The following is a 14,568-nucleotide window of genomic DNA, read 5'->3' on the forward strand; positions in this document are numbered from 1 at the left end:
GGGAGGCCATTAAAGGTCATGTGCATGGAAAGGACGGGGCCAACTCAATATTGAACCCTACGGACTAAGACTGGGGGGCCATTAAAGGTCAGGTGCGTGGAAAGTCCGGCGTCCCAATACTTTTGACAACATAGTGCATGCGATTTGTTTACTGAAAAAAATTTGTTCGATAAACCTTTCACATTAAAAAAATCGCATCTACCACCATTTTATTCTCCAGGCTCCCTGCTTTCCGAAAACATATCAGGGGGGATTTGCGAAAACCAGTGCACACAGAATCTGGCGCATGGCAGCCAATCAGCTTCTAACTTCAACTTCTTCAATGAAGCTTTGATAATAAAACCTGGAAGCTGATTGGCTACCCTGCACCAGGTTCTGTGTGCACCAGTTTTAGTACCACCCCCCCCTCCTCCATGTTTGGGGGGGTTTAATTAATTTTCAAGAATAATAGGAGCATTTTAACAGGTGTGCTGTGTAGTAAGTGGTTAATTCCTGGCGTGACATGACTCATAATGATGCAAACAAACTCCATGTGATCGCTGACACAGGAAGACGCATACTCCATCTTCTGGCTGCAATGTCAAATAAAAGTTATTTAACTCATGAACCTGTTCGATGTTTAGGATCCTTCTGCAGTCGGAGCTCATTGGCTGCCTGTCCTCCTTTAAAGATAACATATGGGCGTGGCAAAACAGCTAGACATGGTGACCACAAACTTCTAGCAAAACTTTTTTTTTTTTTAATCTTTTTTTTTTTTTTTTTTTACCCTACCAGTTTTTCCTGTACATTGTTCCCCACCCCCCGGTGGCCGAATTTATCTAACACGGACCTATGCAGGATTTACATGACATACACATTGTAACATTCATCGAAATCCACTTTACATCGCACACAACGCACGTTTATAAAAAAAAGTAAAATAAAATAATAATCCATAATAATAATAAAATAAACAAATAAAAATAAACATAAAAACAACGCTTTCATGAGAAGGTTTTTCCCACTTGCCCTTCAGAGGATTTGCCTCCCCCCCCCCCAGGTAATTTTTTGCGATACGGTGCTGTGTTATTTAACTGACAGTTGCGCAATCGTGCAATGCTGCACCTAAATTAAATTTACGTTCTTTTTTTCTTACGAATTGAGCTTTCTTTTGGTAGCATTTGATCGCCTGTGCGGTTTTAATTTCTTGCGCTATAAAAAAAGATCAAAATTTTGAGAAAAAACAATATTTTTGACTTTTTGCTATTAAACATGTCCAGTAGAAAAATTTAACAAATCACATTTCCTGTGTTATTTAACTGACAATTGCGCGGTCGTGCAATGCTGCACCCAAATGAAATTTACGTCCTTTTTTCCCACGAATAGAGATTTTTTTTGGTGGTATTTGATCGCCTGTGCGTTTTTTATTTTTTGTGCTATAAAAAAAAAAGCGACAATTTTGAGAAAAAACTATATTTTTGATTTTTTGCTATTAAACATGTCCAGTAAAAAAATGTAACAAATCAAATTTCCTGTGTTATTTAACTGACAATTGTGCGGTCGTGCTACTCTGCACCCAAATTAAATTTGTGTCCTTTTTTTCCCCCATGAATAGAGATTTCTTTTGGTGGTATTTGATTGCCTGTGCGTTATAAAAAAAACAGACCAACAATTTTGAGAAAAAAAAACAATATTTTTGACTTTTTGCTATTAAACATGTCCAGTAAAAAAATGTAACAAATCAAATTTCCTGTGTTATTTAACTGACAATTGCACAGTCATGCAACTCTGCACCCAAATGAAACTTACGTCCTTTTGTTCCCACGAATAGAGATTTTTTTTGTGGTATTTGATCGCCTGTGCGGTTTTTATTGTTTGCGCTATAAAAAAAAGACCAACAATTTTGAGAGAAAACAATATTTTTGACTTTTTGCTATTAAACATGTCCAGTAAAAAAAATTTAACAAATCAAATTTCCTGTGTTATTTAAATGACAATTGTACGGTCGTGCGACGCTACACCCAAATGAAATGTACATCCTTTTTTTCCCACGAATAGAGATCTCTATTGGTGGTATTTGATCGCCTGTGCATTTTTTATTTTTTACGCTATAACAGCAAAAAAAAAAAAAACAGACTGACAATTTTGAGAAAAAAACATTTTTTACTTTTTGCTATTAAACATGTCCAATGGATAAGGTCCAAATAAACGTTTTTTGGTTTTTAATGGAAGCCATCCAAGTATCTGCCAAACTGCTGCTCCTCATTGAGTGCTACATGCTGGAGGTCTCACCTATATATGATTAGGAAATGTTGGACTTTGCTCGTGAAATGTCAGACTTTGCTCGTGAAATGTTGGACTTTGCTCATGAAATGTTGGACTTTGCTCTTGAAATGTTGGACTTTGCTCGTGAAATGTTGGACTTTGCTCGTGAAATGTCGGACTTTGCTCGTGAAATGTCGGACTTTGCTTATGAAATGTTGGACTTTGCTCGTGAAATGTCGGACTTTGCTCGTGAAATGTCGGACTTTGCTCGTGAAATGTCGGACTTTGCTCGTGAAATGTCGGACTTTGCTCATGAAATGTCGGACTTTGCTCGTGAAATGTTGGACTTTGCTCGTGAAATGTCGGACTTTGCTCGTGAAATGTTGGACTTTGCTCGTGAAATGTTGGATTTTGCTCGTGAAATGTTGGACTTTGCTTATGAAATGTTGGACTTTGCTCGTGAAATGTCGGACTTTGCTCGTGAAATGTTGAACTTTGCTTGTGAAATGTCGGACTTTGCTCGTGAAATGTTGGACTTTGCTCGTGAAATGTTGGATTTTGCTCGTGAAATGTTGGACTTTGCTCGTGAAATGTTGGACTTTGCTCGTGAAATGTCGGACTTTGCTTATGAAATGTTGGACTTTGCTCGTGAAATGTCGGACTTTGCTCGTGAAATGTTGAACTTTGCTCGTGAAATGTTGAACTTTGCTCGTGAAATGTCGGACTTTGCTCGTGAAATGTTGGACTTTGCTCGTGAAATGTTGGATTTTGCTCGTGAAATGTTGGACTTTGCTCGTGAAATGTCGGACTTTGCTCGTGAAATGTCGGACTTTGCTTTTGAAATGTTGGACTTTGCTCGTGAAATGTTGGACTTTGCTCGTGAAATGTCGGACTTTGCTCGTGAAATGTTGAACTTTGCTCGTGAAATGTCGGACTTTGCTCGTGAAATGTTGGACTTTGCTCGTGAAATGTTGGATTTTGCTCGTGAAATGTTGGACTTTGCTCGTGAAATGTTGGACTTTGCTCGTGAAATGTCGGACTTTGCTTATGAAATGTCGGACTTTGCTCGTGAAATGTCGGACTTTGCTCGTGAAATGTTGAACTTTGCTCGTGAAATGTTGAACTTTGCTCGTGAAATGTCGGACTTTGCTCGTGAAATGTTGGACTTTGCTCGTGAAATGTTGGATTTTGCTCGTGAAATGTTGGACTTTGCTCGTGAAATGTCGGACTTTGCTCGTGAAATGTCGGACTTTGCTCGTGAAATGTTGGACTTTGCTCGTGAAATGTCGGACTTTGCTTTTGAAATGTTGGACTTTGCTCGTGAAATGTTGGACTTTGCTCATGAAATGTTGGACTTTGCTCGTGAAATTTTGGACTTTGCTCATGAAATGTTGGACTTTGCTCGTGAAATGTTGGACTTTGCTCGTGAAATGTTGGACTTTGCTCATGAAATGTTGGACTTTGACCCAATGTTCGTGTTGCTAAAATGTCCTCTCAAGATGTGGTCTGTAGAACCTAATCCTCTATACCTTTGTCTTAGGTCACCCAGACTTCAATGGCTCACATGCTCCTGAATGGACATGAAAACCCTCATGCCGAAAAGAAGACTTTTGGCCTTGCAGGAAGCTGAAATCTGACATGGGGTCGTTATTCTCCCGTACGGTACATTGGAATGCAGGTCACGGGTAAGCACCAATTCTACTCATTGACTGGCCACAAATTTTAAAATGTGAATAGTTAGATAATACAAATTGACTGGCAACCATGGATCAAATGCACTGTATTCCTGTCTTATGTTAGACAACTATCTGAAAATGATTGACACTTGGCAGCAATTACAATATCCCCTCATGGTGGAAGGGACCCTCTAGGTGGATCTGTCTAAAATTGCCATATTGTGTGGTCCTGGTCCAGGATGCTCTTTCAGACATACCAAGGACTTGTTCCTATAGGAAATGTGAGAATGGTTAAAGTGAAACGTATGGTGGGTCAAAGACTCCAGTAGACCAAAGGCTCCATTCCAACCTACCTGAAAGATGTGTGTAGAATGGGCTTTAGGAATTTGAATTTTTGGACCCTATTATGTAGTTGCAATTTTTCCTAAAGTATCCCTCTCTGAGTTCTTTGTGGGTTGTAGCGTGGGTTTCAGTCTTCTGTCCAGAAACCCATCGATCTTCAACGATTTCTGAAGAAGCAGCATATTATTACTGCAAAGCTCGTTGAATCTTGCCCTCACCCTATTGGATATGTACGATCTCAGTGTCACTCCAGATCCTTGCTCACTATAAATGGGTGGTCATCCAGCTCATCACTGTCAGTCTATTGGGTGACGGAACCAGTGCCAGGACAAGGCCATCTACAGCCCAGGGTGAAAATGCCAAACTGAGCTCCCTCCCCACCCATAATGTATGGGCATTATCAGGGGCGGACTGTCCATTGGGGAACTCGGGCACTGCCCGGGGGCCCGGGGTCAGTAGGGGGCCCCATGAGATGTCCCTGGTACTTTTCATAGGCATTTTTTGGTGTGGTTTGAGTGTGAATCAGGACACAGGGGACCCATAATCCCCTATTGCCCGGGGGCCCCATGAGTTGTCAGTCCGCCCCTGGGCATTATGTGTCAGCAAAAATCCCCCCCCTCCGAAAAAAAAAAATCCTCCTAGTGAAACCCCTCCTCCACACACACCATATTAACCTCTTCTAGCACAAATCCCCCCTCCCAGCACAAATGCTCTTCCCCCATCTCCCCTCCCAACATAAATCCCCTCAAATCAACACACTTAGCACACACCCACAAATTTCCCCTTCTAAAACAATTCTTACCCCTTGCTCCCCCCACCCTCAAATTACCCCTCCCAACACAAATCCCCTCCCACCAATCTCCTTGTTACACCCCTCTACATCACATGATACCACAGTGCCTAGGGAAGCTGCTCCTCCTGCCCATCCCTTGTCCCAGCCCTAGATGGAACACCGATGAGGTCCAAGGAAATCCTTTATTAATTTAAAAACATGGCATCATGAGATAAAAAACCGGGTGAGATCCCTTACGCGTTTTAGGCTCAAAAAGCTTATGATTAGGCACACACGTGTAGGAGATCCCACCCAGTTTGTATCCCATGATGCCATGCTATTGAATGAATAAAGGGTTTTTCTTGGACTTTGTTGGTGTGCCATCTCCTAATTTTTGCTCTGAAAATATTCACCCCAATTGGAGGACTTGGCAATCAGAAAGTGTGAAAGAACTGCACATATATAGTGTATATTTGGTGTATCGGATGCCGGGAATGGGTCCTGAAAAGCAGGTATGTGTCTCTATTATATCAGTTGTGGTCCCTTTAAGGGGATTGATGGAGTACAGTTCTGGAATACTCATGGATTCTCCTCTATGCAGTGTGAAGGGTTCCATGGGGTCTGGAAAAATGGGGGAAGCTGGCTTGCAGCATCCCCAGGATTGTTAGGTCCTGGTATGGGAGTTCTGAGTCCTGAGATTTTGGGTGGGAAACACCCTCCAACCCTGTATACAGGGACTGTGGTCCTGAAGCTGGTTAACCCCACTGCAGGGAAGGACTGAAAAGGGCAGGAAGCAGTCAGCAGGTGATGAGTGTAGTAGGACACGGCTGTGTGAGGACTATGCTGTAACGGAGACACGGCTGCGCTATGGAGACCTCTTCTTTGGGACCTTAGGAGGAGGTGGGGACTTTGGACCCCATATGTGACAAGGTTTATACTGGCGGTGAGCAGAGTCGGGACAAGGTCTACCAAAGCTCAGGGCAAAGATGCCAAACTGCACCCTCCCTCTCCAATATATGATGTGCGTGCAGGGGCGGACTGACCATTCGGAAACTCGGGCACTGCCCGAGGGCCCGGGGTCAGTAGGGGGCCCCATGAGATGCCCCTGGTATCTTTCATAGGTTTATTTGGGTGTGGTTTGAGTGTGGGTGAGGACACAGGGGCACCATGATCCCCTATTGCCCGGGGGCCCCATGACTTGTCTGCCCGCCCCTGTGTGCATGCTTGGGGAATCCTATGCCCAGCAGTCAAAGTCACTGCCACTGTCCCTACTCCTGTCCCTTGTAGGAAAGAGCTACCATCCCTAAAGTAAAACACTGTGCCCAGGGCAGCCGTCCCTTCTGCCCAACCCTTGTCCCGGCCCTGGTGGCCCTGGTGGTGAGCCATTTATTTAGTTTTTGAGCTACAAGGGGTATGGAATATCTACTTTTGTTCATGCTGGAGGAAGCAACTTTGTTTGACCTATTTGTGGGGGGAAAAAAAACAAACAGTTCCTTTCACCAACATGGCTGCCTGGTGATCCCAGTCTCCTCCAAAATCTTACTTTGGCCAACTGGCTTGGGTGAAATAGGGCAATGCATATGTGAAAAGAAACAAATTCAGGATTGAACAGACAGACAAACGCTCACAAGTCCTTTTGTATCTATTTTTTTATTCATCCTTCATATGCCCAATACAGAAATGGTTTTACATTTTCAATACAATACAAATCTAAGTGTAATAGCAGCTGAAACTTCCCATTTAAAATGTGAACAGAATGCTCATTGAGTGTGATGTAAAACAAGGGCAAATTTGTTTTTTTATTTTTTTTGGGGGGGGGTAGATTTTTCATCTTTTTTTTATTAAATAGGAATTCATTATTGGAAATGTAACAATGTAACAAGGTAAAAAAAAGAAATCCAAAATGGCAGTCAACATCAGCTGATGGTAGAGGCCAAGGGCGGACTGACCATTTGGACACTCGGGTCAGTAGGGGGCCCCATGAGATGCCCCTAGTACCTTTCATAGGCTTTTTTTGGGTGTGGTTTGAGTGTGGGTGAGGACACAGGGGCCCCATGATCCCCTATTGCCCGGGGGCCCCATGAGTTGTCAGTCCGCCCCTGGTAGAGGCAGTATAAAGAAGGGATGTGAGTGCTCTCTAGTAAGACGTACCTGTACCTTGAAGGGATCATTGGGAATGTATATGAGGATGCCAGTTTGGGAATTTATATAGTGTAATATATTATGTATCATGCATCTCAGTGCTGCGGATCTCCTGCAGCCTTCTTGAGCCGCTTCCTGTCTACTTGCACTCGCTCTACTGTCACCTGCACTTAATTGCTGTGACCTGGCTTCCTGAAGGTGGAAACTGTAGACACAGCCTGCATAATGCGCTACATGTAGCCTCCACTAGGGGCACATGTGTCAGGGTGACAACGCCCCAGCAAAATTGGGTGATAGTAATCACCTCGTACCAACAAATGCCTGAACAAGGATCTTTATAGCAGGATCCTCAAGGATTCTTTTAATAAAATCTGCAGATTTAAACAAAGCAAAGACAGCTTTTAAACCAGGGGTGCTCAACCTTTTGAAGAACAAGGCTCAATGCACTCTGAAGCTCTGGGATGAGTTAGAAACCATGAGGTCCCACACAGCCAACCTGACAGGTCCCCATCCCCCAAGAAAAAAAAATCCCCACAGTTTACAATGCTTCGGTTATGAATGAACACAGGGAGTGATCGGTCCTGATCACTTATTGTGTTCATTTAAGAAAGGAAGGGGCTGGTAAATGTGACAAATTTACCGAACCCTTCCCCCACTCTCCATCCTGAAGGATCCTGTTGAGTGCTTGCAGCTGCCGATAGGAAGGAGAGGGGGGATGCCATCAGCACTGCCTGCTGGGGGGTGGGGACACAAGGGGGGCCTGGGCAGCAGGGGAAAATGTATGGTGCAAAGTGAAAGTGATGGGTGCAGTGGTGGAGAGGGAGGGGGCAACTACTGGAACCGATCCCCTGTATGGTTCTCTCTGCAGCAGCTGAAAAGCAGTGGCAGGGGGAGGAGAAGAAGCCAGTTTGCAGCTGCTGCAGAGAGAGCCAAATGGGAACGGATTCAGTAATTGTCCCCCCCTCCCCCACGCTGTACTGAGCACCCACACAGCCCATATCAAATTCACCAAGCTGCTTGGGCCCCCCTGATGGCTTGGGTCCCATACAGGAGGGCTGGTGGTACCCCCTTATCCCCTTCCCCGCTGTGCCGATCACCCTCACATCCCACATTAGATTCACCAAGCTGCCTGGGCCCCCTTGCTGGCCTGGGCCCCATACTTGAGGACTGGTGGTACCCCCTTATCCCCCTCCTCCGCTGTGCCGATCATCCTCACAGCCCACATCAGATTCACCAAGCTACCTGGGCCCCCTTGCTGGCCTGGGCCCCATGCTTGAGGACTGGTGGTACCCCCTTATCCCCTTCCCCGCTGTGCTGATCATCCTAACATCCCACATCAGATTCACCAAGCTGCTTGGGCCCCCCTGATGGCTTGGGTCCCATACAGGAGGGCTGGTGGTACCCCCTTATCCCCTTCCCCGCTGTGCCGATCACCCTCACATCCCACATTAGATTCACCAAGCTGCCTGGGCCCCCTTGCTGGCCTGGGCCCCATACTTGAGGACTGGTGGTACCCCCTTATCCCCTTCCCCGCTGTGCCGATCATCCTAACATCCCACATCAGATTCACCAAGCTGCCTGGGCCCCCCTTGCTGGCCTGGGGTGGTCCCCTCTTACCCATGGCCCTGGTCAGAAGGCTCCACAAGCCACAGGTTGAGCACCCCTGTCTTAAACCATATTTAAAGCTTATAGTGATTGGGGTTTAATCTAATTTAAGTGCAAATAATGTTTTTGTGTGTGGCTTTGGGGAAAATAGGTAGTGTACTCTAACTGCCCTCAGCTGTCTGCGTATGCATGCTCTGATTGCTGTGTGTGTTAGTAGGAAACCCTTTACTTCTTGGGTGTGCAGTCACTCCAGAGTCTGTGAGCTCAAGTAGGGGCCACAGGGTGACAACTAAGGGAGAGAAGCAGCCACACAGCAACAGAATGTAATAATGCACACGTGAACCGGGTGGTGGGAACAAGTGTCACCCCGGGGAGGAGAAGAGAGAGAGAATGTAGTTAATGAGCCACGGGGGTGTAATGCTGGCCAATGACCCTTCAGTACTGCTGGCAGAAGGTGTCCTTCTGCAATGAAGGGCTGGGAGGAGAGCAGAGAGAGAATGTAGTATATGAGCCACGGGGGTGTAATGTTGGCCATGGACCCTCCAGTATTGCTGGCAGGAGGTGTCCATCTACAATGAAGAGCTGGGAGGAGAACAGAGAGAGAATGTAGTATATGAGCCACGGGGGTGTAATGCTGGCCATGGACCCTTCAGTACTGCTGGCAGGAGGTGTCCTCCTGCAATGAAGAGCTGGGAGGAGAACAGAGAGAGAATGTAGTACATGAGCCATGGGGGGTGTATTGCTGGCCATCAGGGGCGGACTGACAACTCATGGGGCTCCCAGGCAATAGGGGATCATGGGGCCCCTGTGTCCTTGCCCAAACCACACCCAAAAAAGCCTATGAAAGGTACCAGGGGAATCTCATGGGGCCCTCTTCTGACCCTGGGCCCTCGGGCAGTGCCTGAGTTCCCAAATGGTCAGTCCACCTCTGCTGGCCATGTACCCTCCAGTACTGCAGGTAGGAAGTGTCCTTCTGCAATGATGAGAGAGAATGTAGGGAAATCTCATGGGGCCCTCTTCTGACCCCGGGCCCTCGGGCAGTGCCCGAGTTCCCAAATGGTCAGTCCGCCTCTGCTGGCCATGTACCCTCCAGTACTGCTGGTAGGAAGTGTCCTTCTGCAATGATGAGAGAGAATGTAGGGGAATCTCATGGGGCCCTCTTCTGATCCCGGGCCCTCGGGCAGTGCCTGAGTTCCCAAATGGTCAGTCCGCCTCTGCTGGCCATGTACCCTCCAGTACTGCTGGTAGGAGGTGTCCTTCTGCAATGACGAGCTGGGAGGAGAGCAGAGAGAGAATGTAGTACATGAGCTATGGGGGTGTAATGCTGGCCATGGACCCTCCAGTACTGCTGACAAGAGGTGTCCTTCTGCAATGAAGAGCTGGGAAGAGAACAGAGAGGGATGCAGTCTCTTTCTTAAAGGCGTAAAGTTGAATGTGTTCACAAAGCCTCCACCAAGAAAGGATACATTAAATAAACTATAGAGGAAAGAGAGAGGTGCGCCACACTAAGTGCAGTAAATTCATAACAGTTTATTGCACACAAGATATTAAAAACTCACAAGACGGGGATATATATAAGGCATCAGGTATAAGAAGGAGGACGTCATCTGAGCTGCACATCACGGGCGGATGGCTGCAGTGCCAGGGTATTCACAATGGCTGGCGCTCTAGGCGGGTCCCAAAGGAAGGAGCGAGGACAGCAGGCGCAGTTACCGGGAGTCACTTTGCAGGGAGGAACCGTGCTCAGGGCGGGCGCTGCTGCTCTCTCACATCAGCGTGGGTGATGGGGCCAGCTTGAGGCGCATCCAAGGTGGCCGCCGAGCGGAAGTGACGTCAAGACATTGCTGGGAGTCGTCCAAGGGGGCGGTGACGCGTTTCAAGGCAACCAGCCTTTTCATCAGACCTCAGGTCAGCCATTGTGAATACCTGGGCACTGCAGCCATCCACCCGTGATGTGCAGCTCAGATGACGTCCTCCTTCTTATACCTGATGCCTTATATATATCCCCGTCTTGTGAGTTTTTAATATCTTGTGTGCAATAAACTGTTATGAATTTACTGCACTTAGTCTGGCGCACCTCTCTCTCTCCTCTATTCTTCTACAACAGAGTCCGGTTTACTCTAGAGCAGGGGTGTCCAAACTATGGCCCTCAAGGTGTTGAGGAACTGCAAGTCCCATGATGCCTTGCAAGACTCTGACATCCACAGGCAAGGCACCCAGAGGCAGAGGCATGATGGGACTTGTAGTACTTCAACAGCTGGCGGGCCATAGTTTGGACACCCCTGCTCTAGAGAGTGCAAGCCTCATGATGGTGTCTACATTGCAGCTTTGTATATATATATATATATATATATATATATATATATATATATATATATACATATATATATATATATACACATATATATACCATCTATTCCTACCCAGTACTGCCTGTACTACAAGTCTCCTTCCTCCCTCTCCCCTCCTCTTACTACTCAAGCTGCACAACCCGCCTTGTAATCCCATTATACTATATACATACAGGGGCGGACTGACCATTTGGAAAATCAGGCACTGCCCGAGGGCCCGGGGTCAGTAGGGGGCCCCATGAGATGCCCTTGGTACCTTTCATAGGCTTTTTTGGGTGTGGTTTGAGTGTAGGCAAGGACACAGGGGCCCCATGATCCTCTATTGCCCGGGGGCCCCATGAGTTGTCAGTCCGCCCCTGTATATATATATATATATGCCCCATTTCCTGTTTTATTTCGTTTTTTGAAAAACCCCCAACAACTGAACTATTCATATATCTCCTAAGACTTTCTGTGTGAACTCTATACCCATCAGTACCTCTCTTGCGCCAATTACATCTTCTGTTTTTATTAAATAAACTATATACAATATAAACAAAATAAGTTACATTTGCAGAGGCCGAATTCATATTGATGATCGACCTCCAGGAGTTAGAGGACGAAGGTTCTGCTGTTAACTGTCACACATCTAGACTTTCGTAATACTTTAAATGCTGCCTTTAGTCATCATGCACATCGTCGCCCTTTGGGGGAATATCAGCCTCTGAAATAAAACAGTAATACAGAAACTGTAAAAGAAAAAAAAAAAGTTAGGAAATTAAACAGTCTTCTTCATACATTTATATAGTTTTTCACATGTGAAAGGTGTGACAAATGTTAAAAGAACGAGGTTCACACTCGAATGTTGGCTTCTGCGGTTGTTTTGTTCCGTATTATGTTGGCACACATGATTTTTAGGCATTTTCAGGGTTCTGCTTTTTTTTTATTTTAGCCAATGGAAAGCTAGTACCAGGGTCAGACTGACAACTCATGAGCCCCCCGTGCAATAGGGGATCATGGGGCCCCTGTGTCCTTGCCCACACTCAAAGTACACCCAAAAAAGCCTATAAAAGGTACCAGGAGCCCCCTACTCACCCCGGGACCTCAGGCAGTGTTTGACTGGTCAGTCTGCCCCTGGCTAGTACTAGGAGAGGCAAGAAATTGCACCGAAAATGTGCATTGTCAGGCGATCGCATTGAACAACGCTACGCTCAGGTGTGAAAGGCTTCCAAAAGATACAATGGGAAGCAGGGGGAGACTGACCATTTGGCAACTTGGGCACTGCCCGAGGGCCCGGGGTTAGTAGGGGGCCCCATGAGATGCCTCTGGTACCTTTTTCATAGGCTTTTTTGAGTTTGGGCAAGGACACAGGGGCCACATGATCCCCTATTGCCCGGGGGCCCCATGAGTTGTCAGTCCGCCCCGGATGGGAAGCCTTCACTTCAACCATTGAGGAATGCTTCAAATTGCTGAAGTGTGATCAGGGAAAAATCTTTTTTTTTTTACTTTTTTTTTGTGTCTGTGCTTTGTAATTTGGAATATTAGTTATGCCATTTTATTTGTAAGGTGACCATTGTTCGGTTCTAATTTTATCAAAACTACGTAATATCTCCAGGGGCGGACTGACAACTCATGGGGCCCCTGGGCAATAGGGGATCATGGGGCCCCTGTGTCCTTGCCAAAACTCAAAAAAGCCTATGGAAAAGGTACCAGGGGCATCTCATGGGGCCCCCTACTGACCCTGGGCCCTCGGGCAGTGCCCGAGTTTCCAAATGGTCAGTCCGCCCCTGAATATCTCTCTACGCCTCATCCAGGGAAGTCCCTAGGGTTGGTGACACCCAGTGGTGTGTTTAGGTTTTGTGCTGCCCTAGGCCCTGTCCCTCCCCCCCCCTCTGCAGGGAGAGCCTGAAATTGACCAACAACACTCCTGCCCCCCACTAGAGAGAGCCTACAACTGCCCCAAAACACCAGCCACCATCCCCAAGAGAGAGACACTCACCTTCACAGCTCCGGACATCCCCAAGAACGAGAGTCAGGCTGTGCATACACCGTTATGAAACCCGCAGTCTCTCTCGGAACCCACCAGGTTTCCATGCTGTGTGTGTCCCTTCTTCCATCCCTTCTTCCGAGGGGCAGTGCTGCCCCCCCCTGAAAAAGGTCGCCCTAGGCAAATGCCTTGTTTGTCTTGTGGTAAATACACCCCTGGTGACACCCCCTCTGACGATCCCCGCAGAATGGATCGGATCTGCGGATTGAGCAGAATGGATCAGAGTCCGATCCATTATGCTCCCCTATCCGCAGATCCAATCCTTCCTGCGGGGATCGTCGGAGGGGGTGTCACCAAGTGTTATCGCACTGCAACCATGGCATGAAACCATGGCATCCTGAGGCAGGTGCAGGGGGTACGCGCTGCACCGGGTGACACCTACCGCATGGGGTGACACCAGTTCCGCTCCACGAAAAGGTAAGTTGTAAAGAAAGCCGACGATCTTTGCAGGATGGATCGGATCTGCGGATTGGGGAGCATAACGGATGGGACTCCGATCCAGGGGCGGACTGACAACTCATGGGGCCCCCGGGCAATAGGGGATCATGGGACCCCTGTGTCCTTGCCCAAACTCAAAAAAGCCTATGAAAAAGGTACCAGGGGCATCTCATGGGGCCCCCTACTGACCCCGGGCCCTCGGGCAGTGCCCGAGTTTCCAAATGGTCAGTTTGCCCCTGCTCCGATCCATTATGCTCAGTCCGCAGATCTGATCCATTCTGCGGGGATTGTTTTTTTCTTTTTTTTTTTCTAATGGTTGAACTGGATGGACTTTTGTCTTTATTCAGCCAGACTAACTATGTAACTGTGTTGAGTATATAATCAACTTATGCCTGATGGGACTAATTGGTGATGGGCATTTTCCAGAAGGTTGAGAGTACCTGTTCTCCTCCATTCCTATAGATCTCACAGCTCCACCTAGCCCAAGGCATTCAGTAGCTCAGGGTCCTCGGTATCTGGATCAGAAACGAATTCCGGCAGACGCTCTCGCCATGCTCTGCCCATCTGGTACGGGCGGCATCCACAGCTGTGACTGAAAAAGAATGATCAAGGCTTCAGTATATGGAGTACGCCTTTCAGGAACATTTCTATCAAGACCATAATGCTTTTATGTATTTCAGTCTTTGCCTTTCTGTTTTGTATTGTGTTGCTACTAGAAAAAAATAAATCAGACACTCAGAAGTAACTTCCTCTTTTTTTGTAATTTTCGGATTGAGTGATATTCTCTGGAGTCAGCGTGGGTATTTCACACATTTCTTTTATTAGTGAGACGGCTAAAAATCTGTAGAAATGTTTATAGCTAAACTCCAGGCATAAATTATTTGCAAAAAAAGGTACATTTGGACTTTTAGCACATCATATATATCTAATTTTTTTTAACCAGTTCAGCTCTTTAGACGCAAGCAAATGCAA

General features: G+C 46.6%; 1 long non-coding RNA gene across 1 annotated transcript in view; it reads left to right on the forward strand.

The window, feature by feature from the left end:
• The window catches only part of LOC149445355 (uncharacterized), a 173,322-nt gene extending 158,981 nt beyond the window's left edge, over window positions 1-14,341 (forward strand). The window contains exons 3-4 of the long non-coding RNA XR_016306412.1: window positions 3,785-3,929; window positions 14,059-14,341. This is a non-coding gene — a long non-coding RNA (uncharacterized LOC149445355). The remainder of the gene's footprint in view (window positions 1-3,784; window positions 3,930-14,058) is intronic.
• The last annotated feature ends 227 nt before the right edge of the window (window positions 14,342-14,568 follow it).

Source organism: Staurois parvus, unplaced genomic scaffold (assembly GCF_062004578.1).
Source record: "Staurois parvus isolate SC_StPar_1 unplaced genomic scaffold, SC_StPar_1.0 ptg000726l, whole genome shotgun sequence".
Classification (NCBI taxonomy): domain Eukaryota; kingdom Metazoa; phylum Chordata; class Amphibia; order Anura; family Ranidae; genus Staurois; species Staurois parvus.